Source organism: Myiozetetes cayanensis, unplaced genomic scaffold, assembly GCF_022539395.1.
Source record: "Myiozetetes cayanensis isolate MyiCay16 unplaced genomic scaffold, myiCay2020 scf1, whole genome shotgun sequence".
NCBI lineage: Eukaryota > Metazoa > Chordata > Aves > Passeriformes > Tyrannidae > Myiozetetes > Myiozetetes cayanensis.
The window spans coordinates 54,399,223-54,408,022 of NW_026086604.1; positions in this window are offsets into that span (position 1 = coordinate 54,399,223).

The following is an 8,800-nucleotide window of genomic DNA, read 5'->3' on the forward strand; positions in this document are numbered from 1 at the left end:
AGTGGGGATTATGTAGCACCAGAGATTTGGTGAAATAATGCAGTACATCAGTCATACACTGTGCAATATTTTAAAGGTTTTCTCAACATGCTGCAGCAAATTTGTTTTAAAAATGGAACATTAAAAGAAATATCCTGCTATGAGAATAGCTTGTTTTCATCCTAACAATGACACGAGACTGCAGTCAAAAGAGTAAATATTGTGATGAGGTAATGTATGACTATCATAATTATTTTTAAACAGGGCTTTATTTGGGACTGTGAGATTTGCTATGTACCCTTCAGTGACAGCTCTATAAACCTGTATGAGGCAGAGGCAGGAAGAGGAGGAGGAAAAAATGTTGAAAATAATTCTTTAATTAACAAAAATGCTGAACTGTAGGCAAGATACATTAAAAATCAGTTATGACTTATGTACAAACAAAGATTTACGCAGTTAAATTTATCAGTTGATTGCTTTAAATATAGGACATTTTTGTTCACAAAAGTGTAGGTGGCAAATCTGCATTTGCTGTGGATTTTGTTTGACTCAAATAAAGGAGCAAGGGCAAATCCTAGTTCTATCAGTACAAGTGGAAAAAACCAGAACCAAAACAACCAAAACAAAGAAACAAACAAAAACCCAAACAACCCACCCCAGCCTTCTTCATAAGCAGGTTTCTCTTAGGATTGTTTTAAAGTTGAGTGCCACTGAGTAAAGGAAAAGTGAGCTAGGGTACTCTTATAGAGCAAGAAGCATCTGAATCACAAATACTCAACAAAATATTGTTATTAATTACACTGTCTTTTCTTTTACATTTCTTATTCTAAAATCCAACCAAAGGGCAAAAGCAGACAGTTTGCTATAATGTTCTAAAGGTGGATTGCAATGGCTTTCCTGAAGAGGAGCTTGTTTCCTCTTGTGATATCCACTCATGTGGAGACCTTGGTATCACAGGAACTTAGTAAGCATTTCCTAACTATTCTGCAGTTTTATAGTGGACTTTGAAGCTTACTAATTTAACACAGCAATTAATCAAATTCAGTCTGTTACTGAAATGATGAGTGAATTTCCAGAGGGTTTGTACCGTGTGGAAATAAGGGCACAAAGTCAAGTTCTTTCCTCCTGAAGAGGTATACTGTTGGAAGATAGCCTTTCTCTAGCCCTCACAGCAAATCCACCAACAGATATTGAAGAAATTGTCAACAATTTTATAATCATTTTTGCACACAATTGTTTTCTGCCACTACAATCAAAATAATGAAGGATATGCCTAAATATGTACATCAAATTTAGAATTTTTCATGTCTATTTTTTCCCCATATTTTTCTTTAGAACCAAATGTGCCCTGCTGTTCCAAAATGACTTTTGAAATATCCCAGATAAAGTATGGCCATACAGCAACATGAAGAGACTATAGTAATCATTTTCAAGAAAACAAAGTCAACAATAAAAGAGGTCACTGTAAATATATGTATTTAAATTAACTCACCAAAGTATAAACTACTACAAACAGATTTCATACTTTTTTCCTACCATATGAATTCTCTGTCAGACTAATTACTCTATTGCTTCCTTAGACATTTCCCAATTTTTTTTGCACATTTAGTAATAGAGAGAAGGTACCTCAGAGCTATCAGTCTAAAGGTTAGGATCTACATTCAAACAATAAGCACAAGACCAGAACAGTGGCATTAACAAGCATAAGGAAAAAGGTATGAGATGCTGACAAAATGTTCCATCTTAAAATTAATGTATTTTAAGTTTTCTTCTTGCATGGATAGTTTTTTTCTTTTCCTTCCCCCCATTATCCTTCTGCCCCCCTCCCCACTAGAGAGAAAAAAATGCAGTGGCATGGTGTGAAGATAAAGTAGTTTTTATTCCAATTTCATAGATCTTACCTAACCTTCTTGTCTTCTATTCCTCAGGAGTCCTATTTTCCAACATCATAACATCTGCTTTTTGTTGCTTGACCTTGCACTTTCCCTCTTTCCCTCCAGGCTATTCACTTATTTCCATTCCACTTCCTCCTCCTCACCAGGACATCGGCAGGGGGAAGTGCAGGTTAAGCAGAAGACAGAAACTCTGTGTTTATAGTCTTGATTTTTACTTGGCATTCCAGACAAACTTCTGCCTTCCCTCCTCCTCTTACAGAAACCAAATGCTATGTAGTTTCAACTCAATATGTGAAAAATGCATTTTTTGACAGTTGTTCTTTTGCTCTTGTTTTTCCCTTGACCCCTCTAGGCTTGGTCCAACCTTTTAATTCCCATGTGAAATGACACACTCTTGATACCAAACAGAGAGAGCCATCTCAGTCCTGATGAATTCCTTTCCTTTGTTCAAAATAAAGAAAATGCTACAGCTTTGTAATGGACTTTTTAGCATCAACTGTTTTGGTTTGTTTGTTTGTTTGTTTGTTTTTTAAGAAAATATAATATTATAGCTTAAAATTCACCCCAAACACTCAGCCTGAGGCAGACACCTCACATAGACACCTTTCAGCTCCATGTTTTCATTTCAGTGATTATGAAAAAATGCAGATAGAGTTTTTATAGAGATGGTAATCTCACAACCATTAAATACAATGGAGATGTAACTATATTAGTTTAATGAATTAATTTCAACTTTTGTCCACTATTCTTTTTCTGCAGATTAAATTGCATGTTAGTTTAGGATCCTCCAGCTTCAATAGCTGTAGGGATAAAGCTGGGACCTAATTGATTTTTGCTTGGCATGTTTTACTTTTTAAAATGCAGATGCAAGACAATAAAAACTTGTCAGCTGTCTACAGAGAAAATACAAATTTACAGGAAAGTCAATACAAGAAACTCTCATTTTCTTTCACAAGAAAAGAAAAAAAAAAACAAAAACCAACCAAAAAAAAACCCTAAAAGAAAACGAAGTTCTCCCAGCCAGCTATAGATCAAGTTTTTCTCATTTAAAGGTGATTCCTTTCTACCTGACAACTTCTAATAGCAGAATAAGTGTAATTTATTTCAGCTTGTTTTGAAGGATATAGATGTTAGTGACATAACATATGTTCTATTGTAGTTGTTTTGCACTATCAAGTTCATATCTAATTTTTGCTCCTATACGTGCAAATAAAAGGAATGTATTTAAAAAAATATTTAGTAAACAGGGAGAATAAGGCAGGAAATTGCATGATAAATCAGATAAAGACAAAAGTAAACATTTAATTTACTTTCTTCCTTCTCTTCCATTAACCTTGCTGGATATTTTGTTTCTTGTTCTAAGGTAAACACATATCTGACAAAGCAACAATTTCAGAATTTCTGTTTAAATTTTTATTCCTAAATGAAAGGAAGATGATAAGCATAAATTCAACTGTCAATCAATGTTTTTTTATGAAAAAAGGTTATTTCTAATAATTTGGGAACTGCTTGGAAGACCTTTTCTGATTATGAAGAAAATAACTCATAACTGAGAATTTGTGTCTCAATCTGTGGTTGATTGATTGGTTGATAAACTGCTTTTTAAACAAGAAAGGGGAAGCTTTTACCTAGTATTTACTAGCAGTTAAAATTGGTATAGTCTTTATAAAAATATTACATCTTATTTATACTTAAATATGCATATTTATACTTTGAGAGGCAGATGGATGCTCAAAATACAGTCCAGTTATTCTTCTGAAAACGTAGAGAATACCTAGACATAAATAGGAAAAAAAACCCACTTTTAAAATGCTAGCAAATTTTTACTTTATTCCTTAAGGAACATAAATATTGGTTTAACAGTCATTGAGAAATTAAGTGTCTTTACCATTCGTTGAGTAATACAACTTAATTGGTTATGAGTCAGATGTAAACATAAAATTTTTAAAATCTTGCTAATAGTGGAATCAGGAACTCTCTAATTTAAGATGAATTTCTACAACCCTCTATCATCTTTAGAAATTGCAAGACCATGTTTATGTTCCAAACAAATTTAACTTATGACCACTGGCACTACATTATGTTGGCAATGCTGATAGGAAATTGATGGTTTTGACAGCTCTTTTTGAATGTGTATCTCAGTTTTCTTAAGAACTTTGGAAAGTCAGCCTTGCTCCTGTTGTTGCCATTACTGAAGCAAATGTCCTTGCATTCAGGAGTACCCACTGTACGTACTCAGACAACCAAACCAGTAGAACACTCCCCTCTCATATGACAACCACTGGCAATATTCAGTACAGCATCCCTAGAAATCCATTCCCAAGTGGCTACAGGAGAAGGAAGCCTGGATCTCCAAGGATCTTTTCCCAGATCACTCACCCCAGCTTTGCCCTTTTCCTTTGCCCTTTAGCTTGCCTGTGGCCGAAGCAGCAAAATTCAATTTTGTCTGCCCTGCTGAGAATTCATAGTCTGCTCTGTCTGAGTGCTAAACACATTCATGAAGAATAGCACCAAAGTATTGAACCAGTGCATAATGAGCCATTCTAATCATGCCCTTGCCCTTCATTTCCAATAGTCAACAGCTCTCAGAAGTGTGAAGTGTACAAACACAATGAAGAGCTTTCCATAATTTATTTGTGTTTACTGTGAATAAAAAAAATAATTTGGCATCTGCCTGGCGAGCTTATATTCTTCATTAATAAAATATTTCCAAAAGGTTAATTATACAAAAAGAAAATGCAGTTCAGCATTTAGACTCTGTATTAATACATTAATTAAGTCTTAATGATCAGTGTCTATAGCACTTCCGGGGGATTAATGACCAACTGGGAGAGTTCGTGACCCAAGTCTTTTCCACAAGTCATTTTTTCCATTTATTTATTTATTTTCTAATAAATGTCAAGGTCATTACTGATAAGATGAATTGTAATAACAACAACACCCACCATGTTTTGTTTTTATTACTATAGAATATTTATCCAAAGCAAAATATATACTCTCTCTTTATTCATGATGCTTCTTCTGATAGTAAATATTTAAAATGATAGGAAAGCAATTACACAGATTTTTATTGTCACATAAAGAAGACAACATAACTTTTTTTTGTTCCTGCTCATTCTGAGAAAGAGTGGAAAAAAAGGTCAAAATCTAGTCTCGCATTTTTTACAGTAAATTATCTTGTCTTTTTTTATATGTAGAAATTATTCAAAAAGCTACAATTCATAAACTGATTAACAAAATTAAGTCGTGAAAACAAACAAGCAGAAATTCATCAATGGATGTTTCCAAATTATTTTTCCTTCCATTTGACTATTTTGCAAATGCATCCTCTGATATGAAAATCAGTTATGGCTTTCTTGATTGAATGGATGAATATCAAGCTTCAGCCTTTACTCAGAGTTCTGGGGTCACAAAGTCCACTATCAGGAAGTTGTATCAAAAGGAGAAGAAGGAAAAGCAGCATACACCATCTTAAAATTACCAATCTGTCCGAGAGATGACTCCTCACTCCTAGCAATCTTGTGAATTTGTAATTTCAGCTCCTTTCTCAGGTAAAAAACTAACATGATTTTTTTCAGTTCCCGTAGTCATCACAAACTTTTGTTGAATTCATTTAGGTTTTGGATCCTACTTGACAGTGAGTAAGATCAAGAGACTTGATGTTTCCTTGATAAATGGAAGCAGCAGCGTGGTTTGAGCCCTTTTATCATGCTAATAGCACAAAGACTTAGTTGCAGATATAAAACTCAATATGACATTGCATCTTTTTTAGATTTAATTTTGGCCTCTCATAATTCCTAATTATTACATGGAGCTTTACATTCTCACTTTTCAGAGACTGTACTAACTTTCCATTCATTTCTGGAGGTAAATCTATGCAGCTGTTTTCCTCTGTAGTTATATGTGACTCAGGACCTGTGTTTCCTCCTATTTTTGAGGCTTTGTCTGCATCATGACAACAGGGATTTCTGAGTCTTCCTGTGCTAGCTGCAAAAGTGGGAGCTTGGAGTAGGAAGATTATGAGATTTGTAAGACACCATTTATTTGGCTAGGCATAGGGACATGTCAGAGCTTTCTCAACTTTCACAACTAAGCTGTCTGTCTGACCCTGTGGTGGTCATGATTTGAGAACCTCTGCACTGCGTACTGTTCCCTAATTTAGACTTGGCAATGGCCATTCCTGTTGGGTAAGAAGATTCAATGATATTTAGATCTATGTGTAGATGCTGCTAATAACAATGGGCCCAAAACTGTCCAGATACTTAACATGTGATTAACTATTGTTTAATAATTTACTAATGTTTTAATAATTGATCAGAACTAATGATTTCAGCAAAAAGAATAATATGTAAAAAACAGTGGAAAGGGGATAATGTCTTTTGACTGTAGTCAGTGTTAGGGTCTGTGACAGTGCTTGAATGTGTGCTTATTTTCTTTATTTGTTTTCTTTTGTGTTTCTTAAAAGACTTTCCAAGAATACAAAATCAGCTTCCTTCTGAAGCTGAAACATTTTCCATCTGAAAATGTTTTAAAAATGAGTTGACAGAGCTCAGATCTCCTCAGAGGCTGATATATTTTGACTTCAGAGAGATGCTAGAAATGGAGCTTGAAATTCAAACACAGCATTAAAATATTGTGGAGAGTCTCCCACCTTTGCTAGGTTTTCTTCATCTCTGTTTTACACAGAAACTTTCTCTGCTATGATTCCAAGTCTCTTTGCCGGCAAGGCTTTGTTTCTGTAAGCTGCTATTATAGTCTGACAAGCTAAGGGGAGCTGTCAGATATTTCACTTTGATGTCATCCAGATCCAAACAGAGAAGCCTTCGGTACAAACATATCATTATCATTTCCTTGCTGCCCTTGGCCAGTGATTGGTACATATACTAGTGGAACTGCACAAACAGAATCTCATCTAGTTTTCTCTGTGTTTGGAGTATTTTTAATTTCCTTTATTCCGTAATAGATGTTTCAGTGATGAAATTGTTACATTATTTTGCACATTGGGCCTAATGATGAGTCTTCTAAGAGTCAAATATTACTATGTTAGTAATTTTCTCACACTTGTCTGAGTTTTTAGAATATATTTGCAGAAATTGTATATTCAACCACATTTAGCTTCTGGGCTGAAGACAAGACACATTTCCTTCTAATTGTTCAGTGCTTTCTGTTTATTTTTTATCTTGTGTCTATATATTTTTGACTCCCGGTTGTATGCTGAATCCAGATTTGGCACGGAATTGTATTTAGTGTCTTCTCATGATATTTTCATATACATATATATTTCAATATATCTTTTGCTGTTCCCATTCCATTTTGATTCTTTCCACAAAGCTCTTCTTAAAAATAAAATTAACAGAAACAACAACCAGCACTGATAACTTTTCAAATTATTTTCAAATAAAAGTGTGAAATCAAAGCAATGGAATTTGACATTTTTCATCCCACTGCTTTGTGTCTTAGATGCTTTTCTGAAATATACATCTACATTAGATTAAAAAAAAAAAATAAAAAAAAAACCAAAACCAAAACCAAACCAAAACAAAACAACCAAAAAAAAAACAACCAAAAAAAAAGAAAAACAAACAAACAACCAAATAAAACCCCACAAAAAGCAGGTTGAAAGACTATTACTTTAGATTTATAGTTGAACGCAGAGTCAGGAAATGCAGTAGATGTTTGTTTCTGCAGTCTCCATTCAGTCTATATTTGCATCCCATCTTAGGTACTCTACTGATTCATGGGTTCCAATAAGAAAATATCCTACACAATGATGTCAATAGAAAGTGCATACTGTACTTCTACATAGAGAGGTGTATTCGGTCAGTGTAAAGAATATGAAATAAAATATTTTTTAATTTCTAGTGCTTCTTTTGCAGCCTGAGTTACAGCAATCCAAGTGTTGCATCATAAGCTGACATAAACCCATAGGAATCTTCCCCATCTGTCTTTTCCCCAAGTAGGGAAAATCTCTGTTAAGGAAGAAGTACTGTGCAAAGAGTCAAACGGTCTGTTTTCCATCTGCTAATAACTCTCCTTAGAGACAGAGGTTACTACTGCTTTCATCACAATGGAAGGAGCAGTGAAGGAATCTCTGACCTAACAAAATCCCTTCAAGTCACTCAGAGCAGCTCACTACTGCTTCTGCCTCCTGGAAGGCAGAACTGAAGGGAGTTGTGGCACTTACAAAACTCTTGACTGTTCCTGAAGCTGGGAGCCAAATCTGATGTAAATAATATCCTCTGGCATGAATATTGTTCAATTTATTAGTTTCTAAGAAAAATATGAGCAGAAAAATCTCTATCATATCCTATAGGAATAACCTCTTAGGTGTAGAGCACAGGCTTTTATCATATAAGATACATGACTTACTATATTAGTTGACATTCAGATACTGTCACAGGAGGGAGGGATTCTGCTTAAGCCACAGGTACTGAGCTGCTTTTTTCACATCATTGTTCCATATCTCCTGGTTGTTCCTGAGATGACATGTGCTGCTACAGCTTTATTGGTTGACTAGATAGTCCTGTCAAAAGTGGGTATGGTTTTTGTTATTTTCATATCTGCCAGAATGTTTGGGATAAATGCAGGTTACAGAAAGGCCATAACACATTTCAACCATTCACATCACAACAAAAAGCGAAGCAGAACGTCTTTAGTGGGGAAAAAAATCCCATTTGATTTTGGCTGGGATAGAATTAATTTTCTTATTATAGTAATAGGTACACTACTATGTTTTGGATTCAGTATGAGAATAATGTTGATAACACACTGATGTTTTGTTTGTTACTAGGTAGGGCTCACATTAAGTCAAGGACTTTTCAGTGTCTCGTGCTCTGTCAGTGAAGAGGTGCACAAGAAGCTGTGAGGGTGAATGGCCTGGACAGCTGACCCAAACTTGCCAATGGGAAATTCCACACCACAGAATA